This window comes from Tamandua tetradactyla, chromosome 11 (assembly GCF_023851605.1).
Source record: "Tamandua tetradactyla isolate mTamTet1 chromosome 11, mTamTet1.pri, whole genome shotgun sequence".
Classification (NCBI taxonomy): Eukaryota; Metazoa; Chordata; class Mammalia; order Pilosa; family Myrmecophagidae; genus Tamandua; species Tamandua tetradactyla.
Window position 1 is genome coordinate 38,806,344 of NC_135337.1, and position 13,550 is coordinate 38,819,893.

A 13,550-nucleotide genomic window follows, 5' to 3' on the forward strand; every position below is an offset into this window, starting at 1 on the left:
AAGCTCTTTCACTCTTTCATGAACTTTGAGTAAACAGTAACACTTCCTACAAAGAAAAATAAAATTATTTTGGCTTAAACCTTGTTTTACATTTTTCAAAAAATATTTGAAGAAGTGATCAGGGAGGGGCACACTGAAGCTTCAAGTGTACTGATCATATCATATTTCTTATATGGTATGGATATTTTACTACGATTCTTCAAACCTTACATAAACACATAATACACTCTTTTTCAATGATATATTTCTCGATAATTATTTTAACCTTTGGAGAAGATAATTAGTGTGCGATTATGATTCTAAGTATGTCAATTGTCTTTTGGAACATATGTATCTGTTCAAAAATTGTTTTTTTATGTACATCTGCAAGAGTATCCTACTCTAACATAAGAAGTAACAATAAACTGGTTTTCTGCAACTTCTAGAATAGAATTTTGTCCTTTGAAAAATGAGGAAATTGCTAGAGGAGATTCAGGAAAAGTATATCTATGTAGAAACTTTCCTTTCACTCCTGTAATGCTTTTTATTCCCATAAAATGGCTGTATAATAATAGTTATATAAAGGAATTTAGGTGGAGATACACTAAAAGGTTTAGAAAAAAATATCTGTACAGTTTTCTCCCACAATCAGTATCTCTTTAGTCTCTAATGTGCTACAACATCTGGTATCAGAAGCACATTGTTTGTAGCAATTATTTTTAAAGGGAAGAGGGAGTGGGGGTGGGTGGGTGGTGGAGGGAAATCCCTGAAATTCCAAAGGCAAACTCCAAAGTACCACTTTTAATTTAACTTTATATATATATATATTTATAAATCAATGGGCCCTTGGTAATGTAGCTTTTAGAATTCATTCGGAAAGGGTTTAAAATAGAAATGCTGACAGACTGTGAACTTGAGTGGTATGAGTGGTGCTGCTGAAACATATTATGCAGGCATGATGCCAGTTGTATCAAACATCCCCATGGCCATATTTTACTTTTTAAAACCACACACACATGCGCACGCGCACGCACACACACGTATCAGAGTAGGTTGCTGACTACAGTTTTAAAACCGATTAAGGTTTCCTTCCAGAGGAAAGAGAGTTGCCCCTAAATCAATCAGTATCCTCTACTGAGGTCATCTGACAAATAAATAATATGGAATCTGGGCTAAGTGACTAGAACTATGACATTATACATTAGGAATGAGAAACAGGTAACTGAGATGGTAGAAATAAGTAATTAATAGACAGAGGGCTCATTTTGGCAGTCTCACATTTTGTTTGAACAGGTATGCTGAGCTACAATAGGTGTGAAACTGTCAAACTGGAGAAACTTTAGTTTCTATTCAAAGGGAGTGTGTTTGGGTGGGATTGGATTGGTAGATTCTAAGTATGATGCAAAAGGTGGCAAGATTGCCCACATTTCTGTTAAAGGAGGGCACTGGTTTTCAGCTGTAGTCCAACCAATGTGTTACACTTACCACCAAAAGTCACTGAATAAAATACCCCTTGCTGCGCTGCATGGCCCATACCCAAAGACCCTGAACATCCACAGGGAAGAAGAGTAAATTTCTCGGGGCTCACTAACCACAGGACAGGGCAAACCAAGAGAGGAAGAGCATTCTGTCAACTGTTTTAGATGCACATTTGAGTAAATTCACAAATTGAGACTAAGAATAAAGGCCCAGAACAAAGGAAGAAACATATATCCCAGCTTAAACAGGCTTGGTGTCTTGGTTTGCTAGAGCTGCTAAGACAAACACCACACAGTGGGTTGGTGTAAACAACAGGAATTTATTTTCTTGTAGTTTGAAAGGCCACAAGTCCAAAGTCAAGGATTTCCCAAACTATGCTTTCTCCTGGAGCCTGTAGCTTTCTCCTGGAGCCTGTAGCTTTCTGGAGCTGGCTTGCTGCCATCCTTGGGGTTCCTTGGCCCTGCATCTCTGCCTGTGTCTGTGGCTTCCTCTCTGGCTTCTACTTCTCCTGCTCAGTCATCTGTGTCTCTGTCTAGATTTCCTCTACTTATAAAGATTTAAACTGTATGGATTAAGCCCACCCTAATTCGGTTTGGCCCCATCTAAATAGGATCTTTGAAGATCCTATTCACATTAGTCCACACCTTAATGAAGAATATCTTCAAAGGTCCTATTTACAAATGAGTTCAAACTCACAGAAATGCAGATTAAGACTTGAGCATAGCTTTAAGAGGCACATGATTAAATCCCCAATATTTAGGACGGGAACAGGGGAAGCAAAGAAAATCAACAAAATTTGAATAATAAGAGAAAGGAAATCCAGACTGGATTAGGACTGAAAAAAAATTTCCTTATCCACTCATGTTTCCCTAGTTAGGTGGAATTGTGAGAGTTTATCATTTTTTTTAGACTGTATATTAATGTACCATAGTGAACCATGTAACAAAAGATACATAGTTCTTTTCCCAAAGTGAATGTTAAGGCACTTTTATGAATGTTCTTGTCACCTTTTTAAAGTCCCTAGTTAAAGAATCATTACAAATTAGCATGGGCCCCCTACCTGGTTATAATAGCCAAAGCATGCTCTTGTTACTTTAATAAAATCTCTGTCTTGTATTCTAAATACAGTTAACTTCCAGGATTCATATTTTGAAGTGAGTAAAATTTAAACATGTATCTCACAAGTGTTTCATAACATTCCATAACAAGGAATCATGGCCGTCTGCTATTATAGATAACTAGGTTTAGTTCCAGACTACTGCAATAAAGTGAATATCACAATAAAGTGAGTTACATGTATTTTTTTATTTCCCAGTGCATATAAAAGTTACGTTTACACTGTACTGTCATCTATTAAGTGTGAAATAGCATTATGTCTACATCAACAATGTACATACCTTTATTTAAGAATATTTTATTGCTAGAAATGCTAACCATCATCTGAACCTTAGCAAGTCAGAATCTTTTAGCTGGTGGAGTGTCTCGCCTCACTGTTGATGGCTGCTGACTGATCAGGGTTGTGGTTGCAGAAGGTTGGGCTGTGGCACTTTCTTAAAATAAGTTAACAATGGAGATTGCCACATCGATTGACTCTTCCTTTCATCAAAGTTTTCTCCAGCATGTGATGCTGTTTGATAGCATTTTACCCAGAGTTGAACTTCTTTCAAAACTGTAGTCATTCCCCTCAAACCCTCACACTGCTTTGTCAATAAGGTCTATATAAAAGTCCAAATCCTTTGTTGCCATTTCAACAATATTCACAGCATCTTCACCAGGAGTAGATTGCATCTCAAGAAACCACTTTCTTTGCTCATTCACAAGAAGCATTTGCTCATTCATTCAAGTTTTATCACGAGATCGCAGAAATTCAGTCACATTCATAGATTCCACTTCCAATACTAGTTCTCAATTTCTACCACATCTGCAGTTATTTCATCCTCTGAAGTCTTGAACGTCTTAAAGTTACCCATGAGGGTTGGAATGTCTCCTAAACTGCTGTTAATTTTGATATTTTGACCTCTTCCCAGAATCACAAATGTTCCTAATGCCACCTAGAATGGTGAATTTTTTCCAAAAATTTTCAATAGACTTTGCCCATGTCCATCAGAGGAATCACTATTATGGCAGCTATAGTCTTGTGAAATGTATTTCTTAAATAATAAGGCTTGAAAGTCAAAGTGATTCTTTGATCTATGGGCTACAGAATGAATGTTGTTAGCAGGAATGGAAACAACATGAATCTCATTGTACATCTCTATCAGAGCTCTTGGGTGACCAGGTGTATTGTCAATGAGTAATAATACTTTAAAAGGAATCTTTTCTCTGAATAGTAAGTGTCAACAGTGGGCTTAAAGTATTCAGTAAACCATGTTGTAAACAAATATGTTGTCATATAGGCTTTTATTTTTCCATTTATAGAATGCAAGCAGGGTAGATTTAGCATATTTTTAAAGGGCTTTAGGATTTTCAGAATGGTAAAATACATTGGCTTCTACTTCAAGTCACAGCTGCATTAGCCTCAAGAGAAAGTCAGCCTGTCCTTTGAAGCTTTGAAGCCAGGCTTTGATTTCTCTCTAGCAATGAAAGTCCTAGATGTCATTTCCTTCCAATATAAGGTTGTCCCATCTACACTGAAAATCTGTCATTTAGTGGAGCCAACTTTATCAATGATCTCAGCTAGATCTTCTGGATAACTTGATGGTTCACCTTAAACTTTTATGTTATGGAGATAGCTTCTTTCCTTGAACCAACATCTGCTATCTTCAAACTTTTCTTCTGCAGCTTCCTGACCTCTCTCAGCCTTCATAAAATTGAGGAGACTTACTCTAGATTTGGATTTGGCTTAAAGGAAAGTTGTAGCTGGTTTGATTTTCTATCCACACCACTAAAACTTTCTCCATATGAACAAGGAGGCTGTTTTGCTTTCCTATCATTTGAATGTTAACTGGAGTAGGACTTAATTTCTGTCAAGAACCTTTCCTTTAGCATTCACAACTTGGTAAATGCTTGGTGCTAGAGGCCTAGCTTTTGGCCTGTCTCAGCTTTTGATATGCCTCCCTCATTAAGCTTCTGTATTTGTCAGGGTTTTCTAGAGGAACAGAAGCAACAGGAGATATTATAAATATGAGATTTATAAAGGTGTCTCACACAACTGTGGGAATGGAAGAGTCCAAAATCTGTAGGGCAGGCTGTGAAGTGACAGTCCAATGAAGGGTCTGGATGAACTCCACAGGAGAGGCTCACTGGCTGAAGAAGCAGTGAAAAAATCTTTTTTGTCTTCCTTAAAAGCCTTCAACTGAGTGGATTATCTTGTTAGTGGGAGACACACCTTAGTTGATTGCAGATGAAATAGCCTCAGCTGCAATCAACTGACTGGTGATTTAATGCACCAGCCTTCTGGTGTATCAGCCAGCCATGAAATACACTTGCAGCAATGGTCAGGCCAGTGGTGGCCTGACCAGACAACTGGGAATAATCACTTGGCCAAGTTGACACCAGAGCCTAATCATCACAGTCCACCCCTTGTCAACTTGGCAGCTATACACATCAACTTGAAATACACTTAATTTCCAAATAGAACACAATAACAGACATATGCTTTACCTAACAACACTCAACTGTCCTGCATACAAAAGAAACACACTATATGTCTCCAGAATAGGGTGCAAGTCCCAAGGTAATATTCACTCTTAAACTTCATATCCTATGACTTAAATACTATAACATGAGAATACAACTTATCTCACATGATAAGAGGAAAACAAGATATTTGCTTATGTACAGATGCAAACATACACATAATAAAACAGGGAAGAAATATTCATACAATCACAGTACTCATTTCTGTACTGGTCACATGGTCATAGTTCATATTTATCACTACCTTCTTCTACTACCCATTCCATGTTTCCTTTACCATTAGCCAGCATGTCACCTGGCCTTGGTTCTTTGCTAGGTGGCGTGAACCAAACCTTCATTCTGGAAGCTTCTGTGCCATTGATAGTCCTGCCTGATTGGGTTGTTGCAGTTTACCATTGGCTTTAATCACAGGGCATGTTAGTACTAAGAGATGCCCTAGGGGATCTCCTGTATTCCAGGAAAACTCTTCTTTACCTCCATTGTGTAGTTGCAGTCCTATTTCCCCCTGATAGTCAGGATCAATCACCTGAACAGAACAGTAATCCCCTTCATACCTTTTGATTCAGTGGCATGAGAAGCCCAAAGTGGCAGGTGGCAGACTTAAGTTTCAGTTCAATAGAATCATTATTGTGTCTCCTGGTAGGAGCACTCCTCAAATGTGATCACCTAAGGAGTGTCTCCCACAAAAGCTAATCCAATCGGTTGGTGACTTTAAAGGGGTAAGAGAGACTTTTCACTGCTTATTCAGCCAGCGAGCCTTGCCCGTGGAGTTCATCTAGATCCTTCATCGGAGCTGCCAGTTTCACAGCCTGCTGTATTGGTTTTGGACTCTTCCATTCCCACAGTTATGTGAGACACTTTTATAATACCGCTTGGTACCAGGAGTGGTTCTTGAGAAACAGAATCTTAAAAAATTGGTTTTTATAATTGTTTTTCTACTCAGATTAGACTCAAAGGCACTAATGACTTTTGCTGGATAGACCTGTAATGGACTGCCCTGAGTAGAGACCTTCCCGACCTCCAGCCTGTCTTGAGGAAACAGCTTCCCAGGCTCCAGTCTGCCATGAGGAGTCTACCATCACAGCTTCCTTTTTAGCTTTTAATTCACATAAGAGACTTGTGACTCTTCCTTGCATTTGAATATTTAGTGGCCATTGCAGGGTTATTAATTGGCTCAATTTCAATATTGTTGTATCTCAGGAAATAGATATGTCCTAAGAGAGGGGAAGAGACAGGTAACAGGTGGTTGATGGAACAGTTAGAACACACATATTTATTGATTAAGTTGGCCATCTTAAATGGGTGTGGTTGGTTAACCTAAAATAATTACAATAGTGGCATTTAAGATCACCGATCACAGGTCATCATAACTGATATAATAATAATGAAAAGTTTGCAATACTGAAAGAATTACCAAAATATGACACAGCAACATGAGTGAGCAGTTGCTGTTGGAAAAATGGCACCAATAGACTTGCCACAAACCTTCCATTTGTAATAATCACAATACTGCAAAGGACAGTAAAGTGAATAGCAGTAAAATGATGTATGCCTGCATATAAAAGAATCTTTCAAGTTGCTCCAGTCTAACATATAGAGGAGAAAATTAGGCAAAGTCCTGGTGCCTGAAAGTCCCTCCATAATCTTTCCAGCTTCATCTTTATTCTGCAGCCATTCCAGCTCAGGTCCCTGCCTATGGTGCAAGGACATTTCATATGTCCATTATATAGCCCATGCTGCCATCCCTGTCCACATTAGCCTGACTTTTATTTTTTCACTTAGCATTTTTTTTACTTATTTTTAAAGACTTGAGCATTACATGCTCCCACTCACTCTTAATAGAATTGTTTACTGTCTCCTTTGTGCCCCAACTGCCCCACTTCTGTTCCCCACTTCTGTTATTTTTACTTTTATCTATCATCCGTTCCACTTGTTTTTTCATAATATGTTCTGTCCCTACTGGGCTTTAAGCTCCTTTAAGAACAGTCATCATGCCACCTATCTTAATGACACCAAGGCTTAGAACATTGTCTGATACTGAGTAAGTATACAACTCTTTAGTTATTTATTCATTTACTCATTTAGTAAATATATAATCATGAAATTACAATTAAGCCATAATTATTCTGCCTACGTACACATGAACAAGAGTACTTAATCATTAAGAAATTTCATAGACAGTGAATAAATATTGCATTCAGTAACTAAATCAGGAATGGCTTCACTTTTTTTCTCTAAAATATGATCATTGTTCTATCTATATTGCAATTACTTGTGGTACTTGTTACAAATGCATATTCCTGAGCCCACCTCACATGTACCCACTCAGAATCTCTAGGCATAAAACACAGGATTTGCATTTGTAAGGAACAATTCGTGACCCATATGCACATGAAAGATGGAGAATAATTGTATTCCAAAGAACATGGACTTCAGATTTGGGTGATTCTAGGCCAGGGTTCCAGCTTTACAATTCTGATTTCTGTACTGTATGACCCTGGAAAAGTAAATTAACCTCTTTGAGCCTCGGTTTTCTTGTTTATAAAATGAAAATAATAATGTTTTCTCATTGGGGTTTGAGAAGATTAGTTAAGATAAAGTTAAGTATCTAGACCATTACATGGCAGTTTTCTAACTCCACTTTGCTTTGTTCAAGTTGACGTCAGCAATCAGATTACCTGCAAGCAAGCATTACACTTGTTTGCTTAAATCTCTCCTGTGCCGAATTTAAGCAATTTTGGCATCATCATAATAATTTTGAATATGATTAACATTGCACCAGTTTGAAAAGGTTTATGTACCCTAGAAAAGCCACATTTCAATCCTAATCAACCTTGTGGGAGCAAAGGTTTCTTCTAATCCCTATTCAATACTGTATGTTGGAAACTAATTAGCTTATCTCCATGGAGCTGTAACTCAGTCAGGTGTGGGTATTAAACTTGATTAGGTGGCGACGTGTCTCCACCCATTCCAGGTAGATCTTGATAGGTTTTACTGGAATCCTTTAAAAGAAGAATCACTTTGACAAAAGCTAGAGAAAAACAAGAGAGAAAGCCACGAGATTCTGAGAGAGCAGAGAACAGCTGCAGAACTACAAAGCAGATAGTCCATGAGCCAGTGACTTCTGGAGATGAAAAAGGAAAATGCCTCCTGGGGCGCTTCCTGAAACACGAAGCTTGGAGAGAAAGCCAGCAGATGCCACCATGTGCCCTTCCAGCTGAGAGAGAACGTCATCAGCCTTCATGAAGCAAGGTACCTTCCCCTGGATGCCTTGGATTGGACAGTTCTATAGACTTGTTTTCTGGGATATTTTCTCAGCCTTAGAAATGTAAACTAGCAACTTATTAAATTTCACTTTTTAAAGGCTATTCCATTTCTGGTATATTGCATTTCGGCAGCTAGCAAACTAGAACAAACATATTCTAAAATATTCATAGTGCTTTTTTATCTCCTTGTGGGGACTAATCAGACTATGATATGGGTTATATTAAAATATTACTTTGGCAGAAAAGGATATCCCCTTTTTTTACTTATTACAAGCCTTGAAATCATGTGAAATGATTTATAGACATTTCCATTACTTTCCTATTAGTTTCAGGGACTGGCCTGGTGCAAATTATTGTCTCCTCCTCTTCCTTGGAAAAACAAAGATTTTTTTATGATTTTTTAATAATATTGTAACTGTTGTTGCAACAGTCTGATTCCAAAATTTGTAAAAGTTTCTTCTATTTTTACACCTTAACAAAAAAATACTTAACTATTAATCTATTTTACCTTTTGTTTTTTAAAAAAGTGTGTGGCCTGTATTCACTTTGAAATTGTTAGAAAAGATAAAATAGAAGTGTTCTATGTTGAATTTTCTAATATACTTAGTAAGGTGAGAAGAATTTTAGTTAAAGAATCATGAGTTTGGGTCAGAGTTCTTAATGTGCCATCACAGGCAGATAACTATCTACAATTCTTATCTGACTTTTGAAGACATTGCATCGTTGGTTCTATTAATTGGGTACTCTGTTAAAGTCTGTAGCATAATTTATGATTTTTAATGTAAAATATACTAAAACGACAGAAACTGTCAGAAAATTGTAATGCATATCACAGATGGGGAAATAAACTTTATTATGAAAGAATCAAAGACATAATGAAACAAGAGAGAAGCACCACATTTTATTTGATCCTTTAGTACTTCAAAGTGGACTATGTTATTCACATGTTTCTTAAAGGAAAAATCTATATCTGATCCTTCCTTCCATTTGAAATTCAAAATCTCAATTTTTTTCCCACTCCTCAGCCTCCTTACTCCTCAGTTATGTTTTAAATAAGATCCCATAGACAAATATTTGCCAGTTACCCCCTAACTAGTCTACCTATGAGTTATCCTTAGTCCACTTCCATTTTGCGTACCCTTTTCAATAGTGAAACAACATCTTTCACATAGACTACTTGACATTGAAAAAATTAGTATCTGGTTGGTGGAAAATAGGCTTTGGGAGCACTGAATTTGAAAAACACTGTTACAAATTCATTTCTGGATGGAGGCATGTAAAACTGTCATTTGATAATTCCAACTACAGCTTCTACCTTTCCCAGAAGACCATTTCAATAGAGGGCTCCAATTTACTTTAACTTATTATGGAAGAAAACTCATGGGTAGGTTTTTGGAGACAAGCTTGCAACATTACATTTGTAATGTAGAGTTTTTCTCTGATATGACTATGCAAATATGTCTTTCTCTAACTACCCATCTGTTGTCCTAGAGTCTGGCAATTTCTCTAGAGAGACGAACACATTTTAATCCACTCATTAATGCATTTGCTTTTTCCCTAGCATATTGTCCACATTCCAAACCATCCACATACTCATCAGGAGCCCAAACCAACTTTTCCCTGCATCTTGAAACTTTTATTAGCTCTTTTTCTGATTTATGTAAAAAATACATTCTTAAATGAAAAAACAGAATAAAGGATAAGATTTAAATCACCAATACTTTCACTACCTAGAAATTATTTTTATGTTACTATTAATATTTTGGTACATTTCCCTTCAGCCTTTATTCTAGAAATACATAATATATACTATACACACGTCTTATTATATTGTATATTGTTTCTCTTTCTATTTTCTACCTAAAATATTTTAAGAATTTGTTCACATTATTCTTCAAAATATGATTTTTTTAGAGTTCCATAATATTACATTATATGAATGTACCATACTTTATTTAGACATTCGTACAATGATCACTCTTATGTATATGTTTTATGGGTAAATCTGATAATTATTTCTTTAGGATACATTTTTAGAGACAAAAATCATAGGTCAGAAACAGTATTTTTAAACTCCTGATTCACATTGATAAGTTTCTGTCTAGTTGTAGTTATTTATACTCCTCTAGCTGGTGTAAGAGTAACTTTTTCATTCTACCCTCTCCAATAATGAATGTTAAAAAATTTTAAAAACTTGTTATTTTTGTTTTTTTTAAAAGGGAGCTTATTGTTTTAATTTACATTTCTTAAATTGCTCAATATTTTTACTATGTTTTGGGTCAATTTTATTTTTTCCTATAGAAATGGTATATTCCCTTTCCCCATTTTTTCTACATTTCTATATTAATCTCCTTTATTATTGATTTGTAAGAAATCGTCAGGTATTAATGATACTGACATTCTAAAAAAAAAAGGAGTAAAACTCTTTGAAAATGTCATAATCTTAAAGTGACCAACAGTCATTCCCAGGAATGGTTAAAAGCAGGAAATTCCGGCAAATTGGGAAGAGTCAGTCACTGTAATTAAGCAACTGTTCCAGATTAAAGGAGACTACAAGCCACTAAATGCAACATGTGATCATGAAGTAGGAGAAAAAACAATTACTATAACTTAGGGGATAATTAGTGAAACTGGAATAAGGTCTGCATGGGAAATAATAGTAATGTTTCAATGTTAATTTTCTGATTTTGATAATTGGACTGTGGCTCTGGCTTAAAATGTCCTTGTTTTCAGAAATTATACACTGAAGTATTTGGGGGTAAAGGGGCATAATATGTACCTTACTTCAAACAATTGAGGGGGCGGAAAGGGAAAGAGAGAGAGAAAGAATGATAATGGCAACATGATAAGATGTGAACATTTGACAAAGAGTATATGAGAATTCCTCATACTGTGTTTTCAAGTTTTCTGAAATTATTTTAAAAAGTATTTTATTAAAAGATATTGCATTGCAAATATTTTTCCAAGTTTGTCATCTATCTCGTCATTTGGTCTATATCGTGTAAGATTTTTGTTTCTTTCTTTATTTCACCACTTAAAAAATTTAAATTGGACTTCTCTAAGGTCTTTCTTTCTGAGAGACTGCACGTCTTTACATTTTTCTCATCCATGAACACAGGCTGTTATTTCATTTATTCAAGTCATTCATTATTACTTTGGAATTTCTTCCACAGAAGTCTTAGTTCTTATAGTTACGTTTTTTTGTTGTTGTTGTTACTATTGTCAATAGGATCTTTTATTCCATTTTGGTTTCTAACTGATTATTGAAGATTTTCTCTCTCAGGATAAATGATTTCACCTTGAATTTTACTGAAATTCATACATTTATTCTTTCCTTTAACAAATGTTGAGACCCTTACTGTGTTCAAGTTTATATTGTAAGGTGTCAAAATAGGTACAAAATGAATACATCTTTCTCTGTCTTTAAGTAAATTAGTCTAGCAGAGGGCTTAAGACACATATGTATACCTAATCTTTAAAACTTCTACAATTTAAGTCAGATAATTAAATGGGCCTTAAGGAAGTTAGGGATAAAATTTCATAGAGTTTAAAGTAGAGAAAATGACTCTTTTGAGGGGGAGGGGAGAAGGGTGTTAATGAAGTTGTCTTAGAGGAGATGGCATTTGAGCAGGGCCCTGAGCATAACGATCTATATGTCAGGGGGTCTCTAGTCTTCTGCTTTTTTGGAACATTATCTGAGGGATGTTATTAATGATTACATTTTTTGTGTGAAAAATTGATTCTGTGGTTTAAAAGTTTGGGAAGGCCAGAGGAAATAAAGTTAAACTGATTCCTTTATGGCAGAATTTTTTAGGTACTTTCATATGCTAATATTTATTTTGACTCACCAAGAAGGAGCTGTGGTAAGCAGCTTTTATTGAATTAATTTGATTATACACTTTATTTCTGAAGCATTTTGTGCTAGTGTTCTGAAGAACTCAATTTTAGATGTGCTGAATCCTATTTCTTTTTGTTAGAATGCCATACCTGATCGAGAATAAACATTCGCCCGGTTGTGGAGAAGAAAAGAATTAATTCAGGAATTTGCAGGAACAGGCGCCTGGACAAAAAATGGTGGCTGGCACGCCAAACAATAGAATGCTACAGGTATTTATATCCTAAGCTTAGCATGTGGGCCTGTTCTAGTTTGCTAGCTGCCAGAATGCAACACACTACAGACAGATTGGCTTTCAGTAAAAGGGGATTTATTTAGTTAATGTATAGTTCTTCAGAGGAAAGGCAGCTAACTTTCAACTAAGGTTCTTTCTTATGTGAGAAGGCACAGGACAATCTCTGCTGGCCTTCTCTCTAGGCCTCTGGATTCCAACAATTTTCCCTGGGTTGATTTCTTTCTGCATCCCCAAAGGCCTGGGTTGAGCTGTGAGTGCTGAGATGAGGTATGCTGAGCTACTTTGGCTGTGCTACATTGAGTCTCTCATTTAAGCACCAGCCAATTAAATCAGGCATCATTCATTGCAGCACAGCCAATTAAATCAGACATCATCCATTGCAGCAAGCAGCCTCCTAGCTGACTGCAGATGTAATCAGCAACAGATGAGGTTCACATGCCATTGGCTCATGTCTACAGCAGTATAACTAGGCACCTTCACATAGCCAAGTTGACACCTGAATCTAACTATCACAAGGCCCCTCCCCTGTTTCTCTGCTGAATGGATACTCCAGAGGTTATAGCTCATCCAAAGATTACAGCTTACCTGAATAGTCTAACTAATTCGAATTTCCCTTGGAAGGTTCCTGCTTTTGATTATGCTTTATATTTCAATGACCCTAGCTGTTATATTTAAACTTTGTTTCTATCTATTTGGTGCCAATTCTAGGCTTATGTCAGAGGGACTCTCCTTCCTTGCCTGCAAAACTGGTTTGAGCTGTCCTACAGCCCTTTCCTGCGCCATCTTGTGTGAAAGCTAAACTTAATTTTCTTACATTTTGACATGAGCTCCTGCACTTATCCCCTTTGTCATTGTAAGATATCTTTGTCTCTATATCCAGTATCTCTTCATTTCCTTCTACCCCCACCCTCTCTCTCTTTGCCTAAGATTTCATTCATTCCTGATTTCTTCAAGCAATTGTTCTGATCAAGATATTGTTCCCCTAGTTTAAGCGAAAAGGAAATTTATTGACGATATTAAGTAGCTCACAGAATCTTTAAGAGGGTTACAGAGTCAG